We start from the raw sequence: 23,490 nt of genomic DNA on the forward strand, positions 1-23,490 counted from the left end.
CATCCTGCCTTTGAGGCTGGAGGTGGCCTATAGACCTCCAACTGGTAGCCAAAGATAGAACTCTCTTACATGAAGTTATCCAAGCCCCTCTTAAAGCCATCCAGGTTGTTGGCTGTCACCACATCTCGTGGCAGAGAATTCCACAAGTTGATAATGCGTTACAAAAGGAAATGCCAGTGGAACTTGGGACCATCTGCATGCAAAGCATGTGTCCCACCACTGAGCTATGGCTCTTCCCAAATACAAAATGCAACTTGGAAAAGTTAGATGATGATTAGGATGAACCCCACTTCTATTTACAGAGAAATACAGACAGTGGGAGCCTGCCCGGCACATGCTTTCTGTACTGTGACAAGTGTCAGGTGTGGACAGAGAGACAGCAAGAAGGGCTGTCCCATGCTCCAAACATCTGCATGTATTCCCCACAAAAAGCAGTTGGTGAGGAGGTGGAGCCCAGCATGGGTCAGGAGGAGGTCTGTGGTACATTGTTGGGATTGGCACTTCCCCTGATGGCACCATGCTCCCCTGAGCATTCCTACTTGCTATTTGCTGCAAATAGCCATACTGTGGATAATTTTCATCAGGAAAATGTCATTGGAAGTGTGTGTTTGTGGGGGTTAAGGACACTGGCTGACATACTGAACAAGGGGATGTCATCCCAGTAATGTTGCATTTGCACAAATTACACAAAAGATATTACACAAGAGTAAGCCCAATGGAAAAAATGGGCTTGCCCTTGTGTAACAGACTGTAAATTCTTTTGCATTTGTGTAATTTGTGCTACTTAAGTACATGCATTGCTGTATCCCCCTGTGCAGTATGTCAGCTACTATTGGCTGACATTGTTGCTCAGCCTAACATGGGCATGCTACATCCACTGGAAATAATGGACGTAGCGTTGTGCAGTTGTGATTTCACAATTATAGGTAGTGGAACAGAGCTGTTCTGCAACACCACAAGCAGTGTATTAGACACTTGGAGCAGCACGAGCAGTGCTGAACTACCTACATTATGCTGCTCAACATGTCAGCCTTTGTGTTTAAGTCCACCTGTCAGTCCCAGGCTAAACATCACATGCAATTTGACCCTGGAAGAATCTGGTACCAGGAGAAAGGTATGGAGTGGTGGTCTGTCTGGAAGAACTGTGCCTTAGGAATCCCCAAGGCTCTTCTCAGACACACATAGGGTTCTCTTGAAAGGAATATGAGAATTCCCCCTGTAATTTATTTCAAAAGCAGATGATTAAAGGCTGTCTTTGTAATAATTTGGAGCTCTTGTCAAGGAGCATGATGTCATCTCCACCCAATCATAACATGTTCTGTGTGAGCAGAAGGTTGACTCTCCGGGGAAGTATCTAGTGAATGACAGCAGCATCCCATGCAGCAGTCGCTAGGCAACAGAGCCAGCTTTCAGCAAGACCTAATTTTAAAGGGTTTAACTCTCAAAGAGCCAGGAATCGGCATACCTGGAGTGCTTCCTGGTCTGTCTTGATGAATATTGTATGGTTTGCGGGAGATCAGGAATAACTTTTCAGTATTAAATACTGCACGCAAGAGACATGTTGAGGATCATATTGGGGAAGTCAAATGGAAGATAAGGATTGCATGGACCCCTGAGGGAGTACATACATCTATCTTCATATGCATTGCCCTTTCTCTGCAGTGCCCTTGTTTGGGGGCGGGTTAACCTTTTTGCCGCCCTTTTACCTGAAACAAAAAAGGTTTGCCTTTTTTTGGTAATAAGGTAAAAGGGGGGACTTTCTCCTCACCCACTCCACCCTTGCTGCTGCAGTCGCCGCTGCCCACAGAGAGGGGCGGCCAAATTTGAGGAGGGGCAAAATTTGCTGCTCCTCAAATCTTGCTGCCGTAGGCAAATGCCTACTCTGCCTTTCCGTTTATCCACCACTTCCCTTATGCAGAGGCGTAACTATGGGGGGGGCAGGGGGGGCAGGTGCCCCGGGCGCCATCTTTTCTGGTCACGTGGGGGGCGCTGCCATGACCAAGTAAAAAAATTTTTTTTAATTTTTTGTTAATACAAATATTTCCTGCTCAGTGCAGCAGCGCTGCAGCAGTCAAGGGAGCGCGTCGGTGCCCCCTTCCCCACAAGCGGTCCCTTCCGCGCTGCCTGCGCCCCCCCATTGCTTTGCTGGCGCCTGGCGGCCAGTCAGTGGCCTGGCTTGGCGGTGGCGGCGGGCGCTTGTGAGGAAAAACCTAAGTATAATGTAGTATGTTAGGGGGGCGGCAGGGGGGGCGCGGTGGGGGGGCGCCATTTCAGTGCTTGCCCCGGGCGCCGTTTTCCCTAGTTACGCCTCTGCCCTTATGAGTGAAGGCTCAGCCGCTGAATGCTGAGAGCAGAGGCCAAGTCTGGCTAGCGCCCAAAGGCAGTGCTTTCCTTCTTTCCACTGTGGTGAATGGCGGCTATTTTGCTTATAGGAAGCTGCCTTATACCAAGTCAGTCTGTCTAGCTCAGTACTGTCTACACTGACTGGCAGTGGCGCTCCAAGGTTTCAGGCAGCAGTCTCTCTCAGCCCTAGTAGTGTGCAAGGTTCGGTTCAGGCACAATTGAAAAGCCCTCTGGACCGGTCCGGAATTCTGGAGGTTTGGCAGGGCGGGGGAGTGTCTCTTTAAGGGGGTGGTGGTAGTACTTACCTCCCCCCCCCCCGTGCCGCTCTTCCCCCTTCGGCGCTGGTGCTTTTAAAAATCTTGGGGTGGCAGAGTTCCTCCCTGTCGCCCCTGCCCCCGTCGTTGTCTTTCTAAGCCTGAAACGGAGAAGAGCTAGCGGCGCGCATGCGCACTTCACGGTGCGCACGCTCATTTTTGCCGCTGGCGCACACGCCATGTAATATATGTAGTGTGTGCGCGCGCGCCAGTGGCACAGATGAGCGTGCGCACCAGCGGCACAGATGAGCGCACGCACCGCGAAGGGCGCATGCGCGCCGCTAGCTCTTCTCTGTTTCAGGCTTAGAAAGACGACGACGGGGGCAGGGGCGACAGGGAGGCTCTCTGCCGCCCCCAAGAAGATTTTTAAAAGCACCAGCGCCGAAGGGGGAAGAGCGGCATGGGGGTGGGGTAAGTACTACCACCACCCCTTTAAAGAGACACTCCCCCCAGTGCCGGACCACTCTTCTGTGGTTCCGTGCACATCCCTACTCAGCCCTACCTGGAGATACCAAGGATTGAACCAGGGTGTTTTCCACACAGGGCTTTTAGCTCACTTCTCTGGAACGGAGAGTGTGCATTCACAAATTGGCCAGATTTACCCCGAGCTACCGGGGAGCACTTCACACACAATTCAGGTTTTTCATTGCGTGTTAGAGTGTAGCCCGATTTATATCCAGGGTAAAAAAAATTCCACTTTTTGCATCAGTCTTTTTGGGAAACTTTGAACTCGCAGTAAAGCCTTGCATTAAACTCACGGTAAGGCCTGCTATGTGAACAACACACTGGGATGTTCTGTGTACAAAATAGATGCTTTTCCACGGAGCCACGACCCCATCCCTAAATGCAAGCAAGTAATGAGGACCACTTACAGGTATCAGCCGACATGATGAGCAGCAGCCCTTCACTGATTGTAGGGATCTGCCAGTGCTGCTGTGCTACTTATAATGCAGCCTTGCTGGGATAGTGATGGGGCCGCTGCAGAATGTCTTTCAAGGGCTTCTGGGCAGCAGCCCAGCATTCCTTTCCAGTGGAAACAATGGAAAGAGCACTGCAGTGCTGTGCAGCAGCTCCAGCGGGTCCTTAACATTGTGGCTGACATGACACCAGTCATGTAAGCCACAACTGGGATGGAGGCTAAACTTATTCCTATTGCTGGAACAGTGGCCCTGTTTTGTCCTGTCCCAGAAGGATCCCTGATTGAAGTCCATTTCTTTTGTTCCAGATAATTCAGTGGCAGGTGTTGAGAACTTGGGAAACATGGGGAACTGCCTTGTACTGAATCAGACCATTAGTCCATCTAGTTCAGTATTGCCTAAATTGACTGGCAGTGGCTTTCCAATGTTTTGGGAAGGAGACATAAGAACAGCCCTGCTGGATCCGGCCCAAGGCCTATCTAGTCCAGCATCCTGTTTCACACAGCGGCCCACCAGATGCCTCTGGGGAGCCCACAGGCAAGAGGTATGTGCATGCCCCTTCTCTTGTTGTTGCTCCCTTGCAACTGATATTTAGAGGCATCTTGCCTCTGAGTCTGAAGGTGGCCTATAGTCACCAGTCTGGCAGGCCTATAGCCCACAAGCTAGGAACCATGGATAGACCTGTCCTCCATGAATTTGTCCAACACCCTTTTAAAGCCATGCAAGTTAGTGGCCATCACCATATCCCCTGGCAGAGAATTTCATAGATTATTACGTGCTGTGTGAAAAGGTACTACATCTTGTCGGTCCTAAATTCTCTAGCCCTACTGAGAGATGCTAGGGATTGAACCTGGGACCTTTTGCATGCAAAGCAGATACTCTACCACTGAGCTATAGCCCCACCTGGTGCTTAGGTCTTCCCCTTCCATCTCTTTGCTAGAGCATGAACAAGATGGAACTATTGTATCTATTTCATATTAGAATAGCCAAAACTCCACACTGAGATTTCTTTTCTCCCTGAAAGCCTTTGAGAAGGTAGGAATACAGACTGTTCTTTTAAAAATAAAAATAGAATTCAGTATTCCAAAAACCTTTGGTTTAAAATGAGAGTTAGGCTGCTTCGCATTTTCATTCGTGCTCTTAAAAAAATGGAAATTGCAAGTTAAGGTGCACATCTTAACTTCCATGCCATATAAACTGCAAAAACTGTACAAAGTCCAGCATGTTCAGCATGTCTGGTATATGAAGATGGCTCTAGAAATGAGGCTCCATGCACCCATACTTTGCTTTGGTCTTTCAGTTGGACTTTGGGCTGGGGAGGGATGAATCCAGGCAGACATTTAACTAATCACTTCTTAATCACTTCCTAGAGTTTCTGCCTGATGCATCTCTGATCAAGGCAAAGTGTGGCTTCATGGAGCCTCATTTCTAAAACCACAATCATATACCAGACTGTACAAAGTCTTTACCACTTATATGGTGTGGAAGTTAAGATGGGCACCTTAACTTGCAATTTCCATTATTTTTAGAGCACAAGTGAAAATGTAAAGCAACTTAACTCTCATTTTAAGCTGAGGGTTTTTAGATTACTGAATTTCCAGGCATTTTTAAAAGGAAAGTATGATTAGACACTATGAGGAAGAGCTTACCCAAACCACAAGGTAAAGCTTCCTGATGTTGAACATAAAAAACTTTGCCAAACAATCAACTAAGATAAAAGTCACACACACACACCCCACTGAAAAAACCCAAGTAAATGAAATTAGTGGATTCAGTAATGGAGATAGTATGATCCCATCTCATGATTATTCAGCTGTGAATGAGGACACAAGAAGCAGATAATTTGTATTCACTTTAAATCTGTACTTCACTTTTTCCTTTTTCTTAAAAACATACACAATGATAATTACAAATAAGAAATGCTTTAACAACCATTTCCAAAACTACCGATTGTCTTCCCAGAAATTTCCCATGAACCTCACAGTTCTCCTGCTTGATTTAATTTCCTTCAGGATGATATAAGCAAAATATTGTAAGAGTTGAACACACGTGACATAGCCATTCATGCACATATGCATACAGACAAACCTAGGCACATGCCGTGCACACACAGGCACGCACACACACACCTTACCTGTTCCAGTGTGCTCCTCCTTGTCCCGGCCCTGGCATGCCAGGTTTCCCTGCCAGCTGTCACATCCCCCTGGCTCAGACGGCTTCTGTGCATGTGCAGAGGTAATCTGAGCCTTTGGGGCGGAGGCCGGGGAAGCCATCAGGGAACGCCGGCTTGCCGGGGCTAGGGTGAGGTGTGCGGCAGTGGGCAGCAGGGTCGGGGCCGTGAGTCCGGAGCGGCGGGTGGGCGTGGCAGGCAGGAGAGTGGCAGTGGGTAGCAGGTTCAGGGCTGCCATGTTTAATGTGGGCACTGTAACCTCAAACTTGCTACTGCAAAGACCCTGTTAGCACTAAAAATGCATTTTTCTGCCTCTTAAAACCCAACTTTGAGGATCAATTGTAAAAAACAATTAATTGTGTTAATTAATTAATTGGGGATATAAAAATGACACTTTTCTGGCATGCAGTCTAAAGGTCGAAACTATGCAACTGGACTACAAAATCATTCAAATAACACTTCCTCAGTCTGGAAAAATGTCGCCAACCCTTTAAACCCCTGTTCAGAAGGGAAAAACTTTAAACTGCCCTATCTAAGCCATTTCCCAATGGATCTTCACCACATATGCCGGGGATATTCACCAAATTTGTCACCTGGTTACTGTGTGCTGATGGGCAGGCAGATCGGACAAATGGTATAAGGAATAGAATGTTCAGGGCTTAGAATGATGGGACACTGAAAGCACTCTCTAGCTTAACTATAGTGGTGCTATTGCACCAATATAATCCTCTGGCCAGGAGCCTAGCACTTCTTCTGCACTCCAAGTCTCTCCTGGCTTGTTGCTGGCACTGCTGTGCAGGTGTCGGGGAGGGTGAGGTATGTGGCATGGAAGTGGCTGGGACAGTTGTCCCTCATCAACCGCGGTTTTCGCAATCGCGGATTTGAGTATCCGCGACTGGGAAATTGTGAGCACCCTCGCTAGCTGTGACCTGAGTATCTGTGGTTTGGTGAGACTTTTTTGAAGTTTGGAGGTTTGTGGGGCGATTTCCAGGGGTCAGGGGTTAGGGTTCGGGGGCAATTTTGGGGGGTTTGGGGGGTTATTTCCTGAGGTCAGGGGGCGATTTTCAGGGGTTAGGGGGGATTCCCCCCTCTAATTTTTACTGTATTTTTCAGTCATCTCGCAACCACGGTTCCCCTAACCCCATTTTCACTTATTCCCTATTGCTTCCCAACTGTGAATTCACCAAATGAGGATTTCCCGGAACGGAACCCTCACAGTTGGCAAGGGATTACTGGCACGAGGAGAGTTGGTCTTGTGGTAGCAAGCATGACTTGTCCCCTTAGCTAAGCAGGGTCTGCCCTGGTTGCATATGAATGGGAGACTTGATATGTGAGCACTGTAAGAGATTCCCCTCAGGAGATGGAGCCACTCTGGGAAGAGCAGAAGGTTCCAAGTTCCCTCCCTGGCTTCTCCAGGATAGGGCTGAGAGAGATTCCTGCCCGCAACCTTGGAGAAGCCACTGCCAGTCTGTGAAGACAATACTGAGCTAGATAGACCAATGGTCTGACTCAGTATAGTGCAGCTTCCTGTGTCCCTATGTTCACTTTAGGGGCCTTAAGTTCAGGCTTTCAGGTTTATGTTTCCAGGGTCCCTAGTTCCAAGATCTTGAAGCTGGTGGGCTCAGGCTTCAACTTAATGCCAGGGCTTGGGGCTGCTCCTCCATCTTGACTGCCCCCCCACCTCACGGGTCAGACTCAATGCTATTAATCAGAATTGGGGTCGTGACACCTAACCTCCATTAATTTGTCTAATTATTTTTAAAGCCATTCAGGCTAGTGAACACCACTGCCACATCATGTGGCAATGAACTCTTAAGTTATGCAACATATATAGAAGCTATTTCTAATGTCAGTCATTTTTACATTTATAGACATTTACAGTTAAAGAAATTTCACAAGAGACAGTTTTCTGTGAACTGAAAAATACAAATCAGAAATTGTTGGGAAAGAGCCACTGTGAGTCATAAAAAGTCATCCGCCAAAGCTGAAACCAAGCCCACAGATGCTGATGCTGCAATGCTCTGAGCTGCTGTTTTGTTTCTGTTATCATAGCAACAGAAGGTTGAGCAGCGAGATGTACGTGCTTTCCCATGATGGTCCTAACTGATCTCTCTCATAGGGCAGTATCTCTTAAACCTCTCCAAACCTAATTATTCTTTTCTTGTAAAACCAGGGCAAGTGCTCATAAAGGAGTAGGGAAGGGGAAAGGTAGAATGCAGAGGTGTGTGCCTATGTATTTACAACCCATAAACATTATACTGTCAATAGGGCACTGGGTACGGATGTAGTTACAGTGGTATCCCATGTAAGCCAAAGGTATCCTCTGTTTTGTAGGTCACTTCCAAGCCTATATAATCTAATTTTATTATTATTATTTTCAAGGATTTATAGCTCACTGACCCACTGAGTTGGGTTACCAAGATTCTGCACCTGACGTTTTACTGAGGTTCTCCACCTGACTTCCAGATCTTGTGGGCAGAAGGCAGTAAAATATTGGGCAAAGAATCTCAGTAACTGCACTTGGGCAGGTTCAGACATTAAGCTCACCAGAAGTGTGCGCTCTCACATATTGAGCCATTTTGGAAAGGAAATAGAAATTGAATAAATAGATAGAAATTGAATAAATAAAAAATACAATAAATTATATATATATATATATATATATATATATATATATATATATATAGGCATTTTCCTGATGTGTAACTGGCTTATGGAGCCCCCAGAAGTCATCTAAACCCACCAAATAACATAACGCGCCCCCAATGGAAAACAAGAACAATGAGGAAAGAGTAGCAGTAAGGCCCACCAAACAGTTCAAATGCCCAAACACCCTCCTTAAAAGCTGGTTTCCCACCATAAGCGAAAACGAACACAGTGAATATTTATATACTACTTTTCAACAAATGTGTCCAAAGCGGTTTACATAGGTGATTTATTTATTTATTTATTTGAAATTTCTTATATACTGCCTCCTCCAAAGACCAGGCGGTGAACAATAACAATAGCTATAGCTATAGCTATAGCTATAGCTATAGCTATAGCTATAGCTATATATATATATATATATATATATATATATATATATATATATATATATAAAAAAGGGCAAAAGCCTGCTGAAAAAGGTAGGTCTTGAGAAGGGCCTTAAGACGCACTAAGGAGGGGGCTGAATGAATCGGGGTGTGTGTGTTCCAAAGAAGAGGGATGGCCACAGAGAAGGCCCTCCTACGGGCCCAGGCACTATGCACTACACCAGGGCCTGGGACACTAAGGAGAGCCAACTGAGAAGACCTCACAGGACAGGATACAACTGGCCGAAAGAGGCGATCCCGGAGATATACAGGTGCTAAGCCCATAAGGGTTTTGTAGGTGAGAACAAGCACTTTATATTGGATCCGGAAGCGAACAGGCAACCAGTACAGCAATCATAAAAGAGGTATAATAACACTATCAAATCTACAGCGACCCATGAGGAGGTGGGCCGCTGGATTCTGGACTAGTTGAAGCTTCCAAATGGACTAATGGTCTGGCTTAGTATAAGGCAACCCTAGGTAGAACGTGTTACAGTAATCCAAGCAAGAGGTAATAAAGGCATGAGTTACTGTTGCCAGGCCCCGCCGGTTGGGAAAAGGCCATAAATGGTGAACCAGCCGAAGCTGGCCAAGCAGGCACCGTGGGTCAAGAAGGACCCCGCAGATCATGAACCATCTCTCTCAAGGGAAGCGCAACTTCGTCAAGTGATAAACGCACACACAGCAATTGGCCAGATCACAAACTGAACAAGATTAACTCGGTCTTGGAAGGCAGGGGCATAACTATAATAGGGCAAGGGGAGACAGTTGTCTGGGAGCCCACTGCCTTGGGGGGGGGCTCCAGAGGCAAGTCACATGACAGACTCCCCCAGCTGCGCACCCGCCCGGGCTTCCTTCAGTTGTTTTCATCCTCCAAAACTGATGTGAGTGTTAAGACTTGGAGCTACCAGAACAGCATGTCTTTCTCCAGTACCAGTAAATGACTTGCATTGTCCACAATTTACAAAACCTTTTAGGATGATGTTCTATTGCGGCACATAGGTGCACATAGTATATATATATACACACACAATGCTTTTTGTTACCACTGTTCAGCCTCATTTAAGATTTCTTTACTTCATAAGCTGAGCTTCAGTGAGCAGGGGGGCCATTTTAAAATCTTGTCTCTGGGCCCACTCCAACCTTGCTACGCCCCTGTTGTAAGGATTAAGCCTGAGCTTGTTTTGGCCCATCCAGGTCCTGGCAGCCTCTAGGCACTGAGCCAGCATCACCTGTTTGGCCAGGAGTAGAGATATAAAGCTGAGTTTCATCAGCATATTGAAAACTTACTTCAAACCGACGGATGACGAGGCCCAGTGGCTTCATGTAGATATTAAAGAGAATGGGAGCAAGGATCGAGCCCTGCGGAACATCACAAGAAAGTTGCCAGGGCGCAGAACACTCACCCCCAATCGACACTGACTGGAATCGCCCAGTGAGATAGGACCGGAACCACTGAAGAACACTGCCCCCAAGGCCCAGCCCACTTAGGCGTTCTAGAAGAATAGCATGGTCTATGGTATCGAAAGCTGCTGAGAGATCAAGAAGAACCAAGAGAGGTGCACTTCCCACATCAAGGTTACAACAAAGGTCCTCCAACTGGGCGACCAATGCCAATTAATTAATTAAAATTAATTAAAAATTAATTTAACTGACTGACCAATTAATTAATTAAAACGGTAAAGCTTCAACAGTTTTTCTAACTGCTGGGCCATTCCTAAGCACAGTCCATGTCAGTGTTTACCATTAAAGCCCAGAATGACTTGGGTGCATATGAACCTGCCAATGCATTAAGATAATCTTCTGAGACTCTTCTCCACTATGCTCTGCTTAAATATTTGTGAATAAAGTAAACACTACAAAGACATCATACATCTCCAGTGTTCTTTCATCCAAAGTAAGCCTAGTAGAGCTATCCCAGAAACTTCCACTGCTTCAGAAAGTGCTGAGTGAGAATCAAAACAATTATTTTATTTCAAGTCTGGGAATTACATGGCAGCAAAATGAACTTTTCAAGAATTTCTCTACATTTATCTTAATGTCCACGGGATTTAAGCTAATGCAGCCTCCACCGATGTATATTTTCTCTTCCACTCAATTAGTAATTCAGTTGGGCTATTTAAAAACTAATGTGATGAGAAGACTTGGAGAAAAGGTAAGGAAGCATTTGCTTGCTGGCTGTGTCTTACTGGCAAAATATTGGAAAAATACACTTGTTTCTGTTGTAAGAAAATGGGCAAGGAAAGTTTGGCAAACAATGTTAACAAACAAAATAATCAATGTTAAACATGGCTAGAACGGTAGAATTCACCAACAGTTCGTTTCTTAAATATGGCAGCCTTATGTTTTGGCGGGATGAATCAGAGGAAAATGTATTAATTATGATGTATTAATTATGCTCTGATATCTGTTTTTAATTTTAGCTCTAATCCAGCTGAAGGTGGTTTCTTGATTAAGTACTGCCTTTTTTTCTTTTCTTTTAAATTTCCCCCTCTTTATTTCAATAGGATTGCAACAGTGCATATAACATAATCAAGGATAGCAATTATATATGTGAATATAACTGAAAAATATAAGAAAAGGTGGGGGGGGATACGTTAAGCATAACTTTTAACATCATAAAATACAACTTACCTAGGAAAAAAGAAAGGGAAGAGACAAAGAAGAAACACATTCTAAGGAAAACAGCTTCTGTTTTGTCATTTTAGAGTTTCATATTTCCTCAGGATATTGGGGAAAATAAAAATATTTTATCTTCTCTTCAGAAAACCAGAAATGACATTCCAAATGCAGATAAAAAGCTCCCCCTAGTGTATTTAAGGTAAAGAGCAAATTGGATTATTTATAGAGAGGGATGTAAGGTTTGGTGTGAAAATTAGTGATTTAAATTATCATAAACTTTTGTAAGAAATCACAATGAAAGATTTGGAATATTTGTCAAAGTTTTAAGCCTTTTCCTCTACACCAGCAAATTCTCAACATGTTCTGCCCTGGTTGCATGTGAATGGGAGACTTGATGTGTGAGCACTATAAGATATTCCCCTTAGGGGATAGAGCTGTTCTGGGAAGAGCAGAAGGTGCCAAGTTCCCTCCCTGGCTTCTCCAAGACAGGGCTGAGAGAAAGATTCTGGCCTGTAACCTTGGAGAAGCCACTGCCAGTCTGTGAAGAAAATACTGAGCTAGATGGACCAAAGGTCTGTCTCAGTATATGGCAGCTTCCTATGTTCCTGTGTATGTTTACATGACCGGAAACAGGGTCGGAGCCTGAGGAGCCACTAGTCAGGGTAGGAGAGCTGTGTGTGCTTGTGATCCATGGTCATGTGAACTCCAAGAGCAAGTGGGTGGGGAGGGGAGAGTGATCATATGGAAGCTGGGTAGGTGTTTTATCACAAACACAAGGTGATCTTATATAGATTTAACTAACAATTTATTCAGAAATAACTCAATTTTCTCCTCCTTCTTTCCCTCCCTTTTCCTTTTTGACTCCACCTCCCACACTTGCTACACGATCCCCACTGGAACAAACTTCTAAACAACAAAACATTTTAAAATAACTTCTAATTCGAAACTTAGTACTAATTGTTTTTAACCTGACTTTTAACCTGTTTACTTAATTTGGTTAATTGTATTACTTCTGTTGTATATTGTATCTGTTTTATTGTTGTGAGCCGACCCGAGCGGTAGTGTACTGGAGGAGCAGGGCATAAATATTTTAAATAAATAATAACATAAAAGATAATGGATAGAATACAACACATCCCACCCCCTTTATAACAACCAGAATTGAATTGATTTGAAAATCAGTGACAAAGTCTTTTAGGTGGTCTTCTGTCATGCACACGGCTCCTAATTCTTGGGTTCTCTGGCACAGTTGCTGTTAGTGATGTTATTTCTGGCAAAGAGGATTGTCCAACACTTTCATCAGCCTCCTCTGTGACATCAACACTGTAGGCAAGATCAAAGTCCTCTCCAGTTCCTCTCTCGAAACCAAACTCCTTTCCCTCTTTTCTCATAGTATGCATGCTGGAAAGTCTCAAACTATTCCGTTTCTTTCCGTCATCCAATATGACAGAATCTTCTCAGATTTTGAAAATCTGTTTTGGTCCAGAATATCACCAGGAACACCCCTTTCTAACTTCATAAGGCAGCCATACTCGAACAGAGTCCCCCACCTGAAATGTTCACTGTTTTATGTCAGTTCCACTTGCAATTTGTATTTTTGTTGCTTCTGCCTTATCCAATCACAAGTCTCTGAATCCTCAGGGTGAGATGGCATGGAAAGCCCTATCGGTTGTTACCATTGTGTAACTTTGGTGGTAGCTTTGCATCCTCTTAGCAGTTCAAAAGGTGATTTTCCTGTAGTGGTATGAGGAGTAGTTAGATAAGCAATTAGAGTTTCACGGATTGCCTCTTTCCAGGATTGTTGTTGCATAGTGGGCAGTGGTAAACTTTCTTTCACTAATCTGTTCATTCTTTCCACTAAGCCATTCACTCAAGGATGGTACAAGGAAATAGTGTTGTGTTTTAATCCATGGGTATGCAAATATTACTCCATTTCATATGAGGCAACCTGGGTCCCATTGTCAGTCACTAGACCTTTAGGAAGACCTTCTCTTGCAAAAACTGCAGCCATGAGTTGGATCACCTTATTTGTAGTAATGTTGTCAGCAAATGAAACTTCTGGCCACCTGGAATAGTAATCCAACTTCACTATAACTAACATTACTATAACAAATCTTTGGTTTGTGGGTTGGTTATCAAAAGGCCCCATTAGATACAGAGCAAGTTTTCCCCAGGAACCACTGAGATATTCTACTGGAGTCAAGGAGCTGACAAAAGTCATAGGTTACTTGTCAGATGCAGCACAAGCCACACTGTGCCTGATCACATCTTCAATGTGTTTGTCCATACCTGGCCACCAAAAACTTTCTCTGATTCACCTTTTAATCAAGCTCATACCCAGAGGCATTTTCAGACAGCAGGCTTTAGAGTGAGTTTACTGTGAGGCTTTACTGCAAATTTGAAGTTGCCCCCAAAAGACCAATGCAAAAAGTGGATTTTAAAAATCCCGGCTATAAATTGGGCTACAATCAAATGCACAATGAAAAACCCAAATTGTGTGTGAAGTGTTCCCTGTTAGCTCGTAGGGACTTTGGGGTAAATCTGGCCGATATGTAAATGCACACTTCCATTCCAGAGGTGATGCTAATTAAAAGCTGGGTGTGGAAAAAAACGACAGGTGACCTTCATGAACAAATTTGATCACTTTTGCTTATAAGGAGGTTGACACCACCAAACGATCAGTCCTCAGCACCAGCTCATTAAGATGAGACATCTCACTCACTACTAAATAAACTGAAACTGAATCCAGGTAAGACAGAGGTACTTATTGTGTGGGGTCAGAACTCTAGAGACGATTTTGATCTTCCTGTTCTAGATGGGGTCACACTTCCCCAAAAGGAACAGGTTCACAGTCTGGGAGTACTTCTGGATTCACACCTCTCCCTGGTTTCTCAGGTTGAGGCAGTGGCCAGGAGTGCTTTCTATCAGCTCTTGCTAATACTCCAGCTGCGCCCGTTTCTCGAGATCAATGACCTCAAAACAGTGGTACATTTGTTTGTAACCTCCAGACTTGACTTCTGTAGTGCGCTCTACGTGGGGCTGCCTTTGTACATAGTCCCGAAACTTCAGTTGGTTCAGAATGCAGCAGCCAGGTTGGTCTCTGAGTCATCTCGGAGAGACCACATTACTCCTCTGTTGATGGAGCTACACTGGCTGCCAATAGATTTCTGGGCAAAATACAAAGTGCTAGTTATAACTTACAAAGCCCTAAACAGCTTAGGCCCTGGGTATTTAAGAGAACATCTTCGCTATGTGCCCCACTGCCCATTGAGGTCACTTGAGGAGGCCCATCTCCAGTTGCCGCCAACTTGTTTGGTGGCTACACAGAGACGGGCCTTCTGAGCTGCTGCCCCAAGATTGTGGAATGCGCTCCCTACTAAGATACGAGCCTCCCCATCTCTGGCAATTTTTAAGAAACTTCTGAAAACACATCTCTTCAACCAAGCTTTCTCAGCTTTTTAAAACTTGTTTTTAAATTGTTTTGGTTATTTAATTGGTGTTTTATGATGTTTTAATTGTTTATTATTTTATGCAGTTCTATAATTTTCTGTTTTAATTGATTTTAATGGTGTTTTAATGTAAACCGCCCTGAGCCTTTTGGAAGGGCGGTATAAAAATTTAAACAAACAAACAAACAAAATGTGCATGTATATTGAAGATGTTCAGGTACCTTGTTTTTGTGTGGCCATCCATTAGTTATGTAAGGTTTAAATTCAGTTAGCACTTGGATCACTCCATGAGCAGATGAAGCTATTTGTATAATTACGACTCCATCCTCATCTTTTGGGATTTTCTCTTGGCCTGGAAGTGGAAGTCAAGATAAACAATCTGCAGTTGCATTCCGAAGACATGGGAGATATTCCATCTTGAAATCAAAACCCATAAGTCTGGTGGCCCATTTCTTGGGGTTGCTCGACTTGATCCCCGAGTAGTAAGTAAAGCAGATAAGATTTATGGTCTCACCGTTAAGTGAATTTACTGTCCCACAAGTAAGTCCTGAAGTGCCTCACCATCCAGAAACATACTAGAGCCTCTTTTTCAATGACAGAATACATCTTAACTGATGTAGCAAGTACTCTGGAAGCAAAGGAAACTGTAACTTCCCTGTCCCCTTTTTGCTGGGTCAAGGCAGCACCCAAACCATATTCAGGAACATCAGTGGTTACAACAGTGTGCCTGTTGGTATCAAAAGAAGTGAGAGCAGGGCTTTCAGCAATGACTGATTTGATAGTCTGAACCGTAGCCTTACAGGATGCATCCTAGCTAAATGCCACATTCTTTTTAAAATGACGACACAATGAAGCAACTTTGGAGGCAAATTGGCTAACAAATTTAGAGTAATACAGAGTCCTAAAAATGAGCGAAGTGCATCCTTGTTGTTTAGCTCTGGTGCTTCCTAAATAGCTTTCACCAAGTCTGTTTTGGGATGTATGCCACGCTGAGGTAACATGTGTTCCAAGTACATCACTAAGTGTGTGCGCAAAACTGACATTTCTGTGCAGAGATAGTAAGTCCATGTTGGCTAAGTTTTCTTAAGACTTCTGTCAGTTTAGCATCATGCTCCTCAATGGTTTTGCCATACACTAGGATTTAGCAATAGCAATAGCACTTACATTTATATACCACTCTATAGCCGAAGCTCTCTAAGCGGTTTACAATGATTTAGCATATTGCCCCCAACATTCTGGGTACTCATTTTACCGACCTCGGAAGGATGGAAGGCTGAGTCAACCTTGAGCCCCTGGTCAGGATTGAACTTGTAACCTTCTGGTTACAGGGCGGCAGTTTTACCACTGCGCCACCAGGGGCTCATCCTGAAAGTAATTGATTTCATCCATAGTCCCCAAAATTGCATGCATCAATCTTTGACATGGTAACTGGTTGAAGGACAGGAAACAGAGAGTAGAAATAAATGGACAATTTTCATAATTGAGGGAAGTAAGAATTGGGGTGCCCCAAGGATCTGTACATAGGAATGTAGGAAGCTGCCATATATTGAGTCAGACCATTGGTCGATCTAGCTCAGTATTGTCTTCACAGACTGGTAGCGGCATCTCCAAGGTTGCAGGCAAGAATCTCTCTCAGCACTATCTTGGAGATGCCAGGGAGGGAACTTGGAACTTTCTGCTCTTCCCAGAGCAGCTCCATCCCCTGCGGGGACTATCTTACACTGCTCACACTTCTAGTCTCCCATTCATATGCAACCAGGGTGGACCTTGCTTAGCTAAGGGGACAAGTCATGCTTGCTACCACAAGACCAGCTCTCCTCTCCTGTACTGGGACCAGTGCTCTTGTTCATAAATGATTGAGAAATTATGGTAAGCAGCAAAGTGGTCAAATTTGCAGATGACACTGAACTATTTAGGGCGGTGAAATCCAAAGCAGATTGTGAGGAGCTCCAAAAGGATCTATCCAAATTGGGTGTGTGGGCAACAAAATGGCAGATGCGGTTCAATGTAAGCAAGTGTAAAATGATGCATATTGGGGCAAAGAACCCCAACTTCACATATTCACTGATGGGGTCTGATCTGTCAGTGACTGACCAAAAGAGGGATCTTGGAGTCATGCTGGAAAGCTCATTGAAGGTGAGCCATGCACTCAGTGCATGGCAGCTGAGAAAAATTAATATATAGTGGGAGAGGGGAGGTGGCGGGGAGAAGGGAGAGAACAGAACTTGCCCAACTCAGTGCTGACAAGGAGAAAGGGAAGGGCGGAAAGCTAGTTCAGCAATACACCCTTTAATGGCCAATATACTTTTCTCTCAGTTCCTCCTTACCATTAACCTCCGGTTTCAATGTATCTATGTGCAATACTTCCCTGATTTTTCTTTTAAGTGTGCAGCATTCTAGCTCCAGAATGCACATTTTAAGTGGCATTGTTTTTCCATTATGCTTGTCTCTCATATGTATTGACCAAGGTCTTTCCCTATTGATATATTTTAAATCTGCAAGGTGTTCTTTAAATCCAGTCAATATGGGTCTTCCAGTTTTTCCTACGTAATATTCATCACTTTAAGATAGTCCCCTCAGGGTATGGAGCTGCTCTGGGAAGAGCATCTAGTTTCCAAGTTCCCTCCCTGGCAGCATCTCCAAGATAGGACTGAGAGAGCTTCCTGCCTGCCACCTTGGAGAAGCCGCTGCCAGTCAGTGAAGACAATACTGAGCTAAATGGACCAATGGTCTGACTCAGTATATGGCAGCTTCCTATGTTCCTAAGTATCTTATCTTCACAAACTGGGCAGGCTGTAGTTTCACAATTTCTATCATATAATCTTGATCTCACCAGCTGTTGACTTAAGATCTTGGATGTTTGTCATTGGCCTTGACTCCATGTTTCATTAAACTTCTCTGAAACTGCCTAATAAAATTGTCTGAAATAAAGGGAATCTTCAAAACAGGCAATCCTGCCTCATATTTAACTCCTCCTCCAATCTTTTTAAGGGGAATTTGTATTCATTAATCTCTGCTAAATTTCTTGCTCTTTCTTTTGCCTTACTTATATAATCCTGACAAGAGACCTCAGCTGCCCTCCTTATAATATTTTCCACCGTGTTTTAATTGCTTGTGGGTGTGCAGATTTACTGTTTACAACTAATTCTTTTTTGGCCGGTTTCCTGTATCATTTGGACTGTAGGTTACCCTCCCTGAGACAAATCTCTTTCTCTAGAAAAGGGAAGGGAACCAGCCTTGATTATCTTGTGCCTCCCTGGGCAGGCTTAAATTCCCCCTTTTATTCGTTTTCTCAAAAATATCATCAGCCTGTCATTTAGTTTTAGTGATATGATCACATTATCAATGTACAGGTGAAACTCGGAAAATTAGAATATCGTGCAAAAGTCCATTAATTTCAGTAATGCAAATTAAAAGGTGAAACTGATATATGAGACAGACGCATTACATGCAAAGCGAGATAAGTCAAGCCTTAATTTGTTATAATTGTGATGATCATGGCGTACAGCTCATGAAAACCCCAAATCCACAATCTCAGAAAATTAGAATATTACATGGAACCAAGAAGACAAGGATTGAAGAATAGAATATCAGACCTCCGAAAAGTATACAGTGTACTGTGCTTGACTGGCCAGCAAACTCGCCTGACCTGAACCCCATAGAGAATCTATGGGGCATTGCCAAGAGAAGGATGAGAGACATGAGACCAAACAATGCAGAATTGCTGAAGGCTGCTAATGAAGCATCCTGGTCTTCCATAATACCTCATCAGTGCCACAGGCTGATAGCATCCATGCCACGCCGCATTGAGGCAGTAATTGCTGCAAAAGGGGCCCAAACCAAGTACTGAATACATATGCACACTTATACTTTTCAGAGGTCTGATATTGTTCTATTCTGCAATCCTTGTCTTATTGGTTCCATGTAATATTCTAATTTTCTGAGATTGTGGATTTGGGGTTTTCATGAGCTGTACGCCATGATCATCACAATTATAACAGATTAAGGCTTGACTTATCTCGCTTTGCATGTAATGCGTCTGTCTCATATATCAGTTTCACCTTTTAATTTGCATTACTGAAATTAATGGACTTTTGCACGATATTCTAATTTTCCGAGTTTCACTTGTAGTTTGAGAAGACAGGGACCTTACTATATAAGAATGTTGGTTCAAACAGTGAAGCATAGCACACTGATGATGATGTGTTAATGTAGAGCCAGCATAGCGTAGTGGTTAGAGTGTTGGCCTAGGACCAGGAATTCTCAAGTTGGAATCCCCATTCAACCACGAAACGCACTGTGTGACTCTGGGCCAGTCATGTATCTCTCAGCCTAACTGACCTCACAGAGTTGTTGTGAGGATAAACATAACCATGTACACTGCTCTGAGTTCCTTGGAGAAAAAAACGGGATATAAATGTTTTAAAAAATTAATTTCCTTTAAACACACACACACGTCTTCAAAAGAGTAATATTATAATTGATTGGTTTCATGGGTCATCCTATAAAAATTTTTGCCAGGAAATTTAGGACCAGCAAACGGAGGTACTTTTTCACACAACACATAAACAACTTGTGGAATTCTCTGCCATAAGATGTGGTGACAGTCAACAACCTGGAAGGCTTTAAGAGGTGCTTGGATAACTTCATGGAGGAGAGGTCTATCATCAGCTACTAGTTGGAGGGCTATAGGCCACCTCCAGCCTCAAAGGCAGGATGCCTCTGAGTACCAGTTGCAGGGGAGTAACAGCAGGAGGCTAAATGTATCCTGCATTTCAGGAAAGCTGTATCCAGGTTCACTTTCATGCCCTCAATGACTGCCTGTAGCTTCCAGCAGCATCTGGTGGGCCACTGTGTGAAACAGGATGCTGGACTAGATGGGCTTCCTTGGGCCTGATCCAGCAAGGCTGTTCTTATGTTCTTATGATACCACAACATACTGCTATCATCAAGCAACAGCAGCTAGTGCCAAGTAGTGTGCAATTTGCTATCTAGGAAGTCCTTCCAAAAATTCCAAAGGCAGTCAAAAATGTGAAACGGATGTTGTTTTTAGATCAGCTGAAAACAGGCCAAAATACCAGAGGCTGTTTGGGTACATTTAGTAGTTTATAAGCAAAAAGGCAAATATTATGTTACGTGCTCCTCCAACCGGTGAGCGGCTTTGGGAGCAGCACTTCCTGAGCTTGGCTTCCTCTGGTGGAGAGGTGACTGGAGTCCTGTGGTGTGTTCGTACCCAGATACGGATCTGTACACAAGTGCAGTTATTCACTTTATACTGAATGCAGGTGCAGCAGTACATTTCCTAAATGTATCCCGCATTTCAGGAAACCTGTATCCAGGTCCACTTTCAAAATGAACACAGGTACATAGGAGGCAGTAAACCCAGCTATTGAGGCTCATGTGGAGCCGCGTGCATCCTTCCAACCCAGCTTTTCCACACCTGGGTAACCCAGAGTCCCTACTTCGCTATTAACCAATGTAGGAGGACCTACCTTTCTCCCCCAGTTGTGTAGGTGCATACAGCCTTTCCCCTCGGTCAAACACCGTGCCACCTACCTGCCCCTGCACTACCATAGAGTTCCATGACTAGAGTGGTTGGCAGGGAGTAGCTACTGCCATCATAAGGTTTTTACAGGCTTCTGGTGGTGCAGTAGTTCATGCTGGGAAGCTGGAGGACCATCCAGAACGGGGTGGGTCTTGCAGCTCCTGATTTCAGTGAAGTCTGCCACTAGAGCCTTGGTCCTATGGGTGCTGGGTTTGCAAACCCAAACAGAGGTTCTGGTTGCCTGGTAGTCATGAGAAGCAATCCTGCCCTTCTACCCAACCCCAGATGGTCGCGTGAACAAGCCTTATGTGTATACTGAATGCAAGTACAACATAATGCTGGTGAGAACACTGGTTCTTATGAATTGGGTAGGACAAGCCACCTATTTAAGTTCGGGAGCTGTGTGTACTCCTGTTTTGCAAGGTGGGATGGGTGGAAGTGATTGTCTCTGAGGCTGGTCCTGGATAGGAGGCAGTGGCATAGGGAGGGCATAGGTGGCCCGTGTTTGGGGCCCCTGCCCAATATGTGGTGCCACCCATCACCCCTGCCCCATCTATCTTCACTCCATATGCATGCAGCGGCTGCAGCGGCAGCGGCCTCCCTGACAGAACAACCCAGGGTAGGCTGCCTTGCCCCCATCACTCATCTGGCCGCTGCAGGCCTATTGAGCAGGGCGGGAAGGGCAGCCTACCTTGGGCTGCTGCATCAGAGAGGTTGCAGGGGAAGGGGTCCTGCTGGGTGTCCGCAGCAGTGGCAGGGGAGAAGGGGCATCACGCAGTGGCTCCACAGCTTTGCCCCTGGTAGGAGGGCTTTTCCTCGTACCTCATTAAACAGCTGGGTGCAGCTGCTGAGTGGGATGGAGCCCTCCTACACAGCACAAGCCACACAGACTATCACTTCCCCTGTCTCCTACCTTGCAAAAGCTTTATGAACACATGATCACCAAATGGGAGCATGCGGAGCTCCCAAACTTTAGTAGGACGCTTGTCCTACCCAAATAATCATGTGAAATAGCCTAATCTCTCTCTCTCTCTCTCTCTCAAATATCTTTTCATTATTTTTCCAACAAGATAGCAGAAATATGAAAGGAACATAAAAAGAAGAAAGATAAAAGTAACTTTGCAGTTAACATCTCTTGAACATATCTTAATTACATACATCAATCGGGAATTCAACAATCCTCCATTATCAACCCTACAAACAAACAAGCAAACAAGCAAACAAACAAACACCCTTGCCAAGTACTGCAAAAAATCAGAAATAATACTTTAATTAGCCGTCTATTCTAGAAAGAAAAACCAAGTCTTGGATGTGGGTGTTGACCCTGTGCTAAATAGTAAATTATGAAAGGTTCCCAAATTGAAACAAGTGTTTCATCTGAAGTATTCCATAAATAAGCAGTAACCTTAGCCATAAAGGCATATTCCCATAGCTGTAATAGCCACTCATCTACAGTCGGATTATGCAGTAATCATGTACAAAGACAGCTCTGTATCCTTGGTAGGAATATAGGATTTAGTCATATTTAACAAAACAAAACACACAAAAAACACCTCTGGAGAATAATGGAAATTTATGTTTAACATTTCTTGCATCTTACAGTGAATTTCCCCCCAGAATTGTGCTTTGTTACATGTCCACCCCATATGATAGAATGTCCCCACGTGGTTCTTACACTTCCAATAATCTCCAGAGTAATTACTATCTATCTTTGCAATCATCATGGGAGTAATATATCAGCGGAAATACATTTTATATCAATTTCCCCTTAAGGTGCTATTTGCTGTAAATTTAATGTTCACCTTCCATTGATAGTCCCATTGTTGCAGATCAATTGTCCTGTTTAAATCTTGCATCCACTTAATCATACAGTCTTTTGCCTGTTCTGTTTCAATAGGATTCATAGCTAGCAGCAGGTAGCATGTGCACCCTACTACACCGTAGATCCACCACCTGGCATCCCATCCCAAGAGAGACATTGAGGAGAGGAGAGCTGGTCTTGTGGTAGCAAGCATGACTTGTCCCCATAGCTAAGCAGGGTCTGCCTTGGTTGCATATGAATGGGAGACTTGATGTGTGAGCACTGCAAGATATTCCCCTCAGGAAATGGAGCTGCTCTGGGAAGAGCATCTCAGTTCCAAATTCTCTCCCTGGCTTCTCCAAGATACGGCTGAGAGAGATTCCTGCCTGCAACCTTGGAGAAGCCGCTGCCAGTCTGTGAAGACAATACTGAGCTAGATAGACCAATGGTCTGACTCAGGATATGGCAGCTTCCTATGTTCCTATGTTCAAGCTGCTTTCAGCTCTCCCTTTTCTAAACTTCAAACTGCTGTTTCTCCATAGACATACTTTACATCAGCCCTTCCCTTTAGTTCAGGTGGGGGTACCTCTGCCAGCTGCGGTGGCTATTCCTATTCCAACTATTTCAGAGATATCACTGAACTCAGAGACTCCCATAAAGAAACATCTACTGATAACTAAGAATCATTCACAATCATTTGTCAAACATTAGATCCCAACCTGGTATTGCTTAAAGGGTAGAATCAGTTGATAGGCTTATTCACAGTGATTAAGAAGAAAATTCATTACAATAATATCTCCATTTGAGAATTATCACTTACAATAGCAGCAAAAATAAGATATTATTACCCAGGTGCACCTCTGGTGGCATCATAAAGATGAGCACATTTATTGTGTCATGAGAGTTTTGTATGCAAAAGCCTACTTCATCCAATGCACTGACATCTTTGCATGTAAAGTGATCCACAACTTCATTAATCTTCACAACATTAATTCCACTTTTTCACAACAGGAGACTGGAGAAAGTGATTTTCCTAATGTCAGCCATGAAGAAGCTGGAAAGGCTGAGAACTGATCTCCAGGCATAGTCAAACAGGCTGAAGTCAAGTAAGTGTGTGTCTGTCTGTGTGTGTGTGTGTGTGTGTGTGTGTGTCTGTCTGTATCTATTCACCTCTATCTTCATCCTACAACATAAACCGAAAAGAACTAAGAAAACATCTTGGAAAATATTAGTCTAAGAAAGCTGCAATTCATAG

At 44.2% G+C, this 23,490-nt stretch overlaps 1 protein-coding gene across 1 annotated transcript in view; it reads left to right on the plus strand.

The window, feature by feature from the left end:
* Positions 1-23,490, plus strand: part of FOXN2 (forkhead box N2) — a 114,913-nt gene that overhangs the window by 76,250 nt on the left and 15,173 nt on the right. The window contains exon 8 of the transcript XR_008305827.1: positions 23,247-23,341. The gene's annotated coding sequence lies outside the window, so the exon portion shown is untranslated. The remainder of the gene's footprint in view (positions 1-23,246; positions 23,342-23,490) is intronic.

Source organism: Hemicordylus capensis, chromosome 1 (assembly GCF_027244095.1).
Source record: "Hemicordylus capensis ecotype Gifberg chromosome 1, rHemCap1.1.pri, whole genome shotgun sequence".
In the NCBI taxonomy this organism is placed as follows: Eukaryota; Metazoa; Chordata; class Lepidosauria; order Squamata; family Cordylidae; genus Hemicordylus; species Hemicordylus capensis.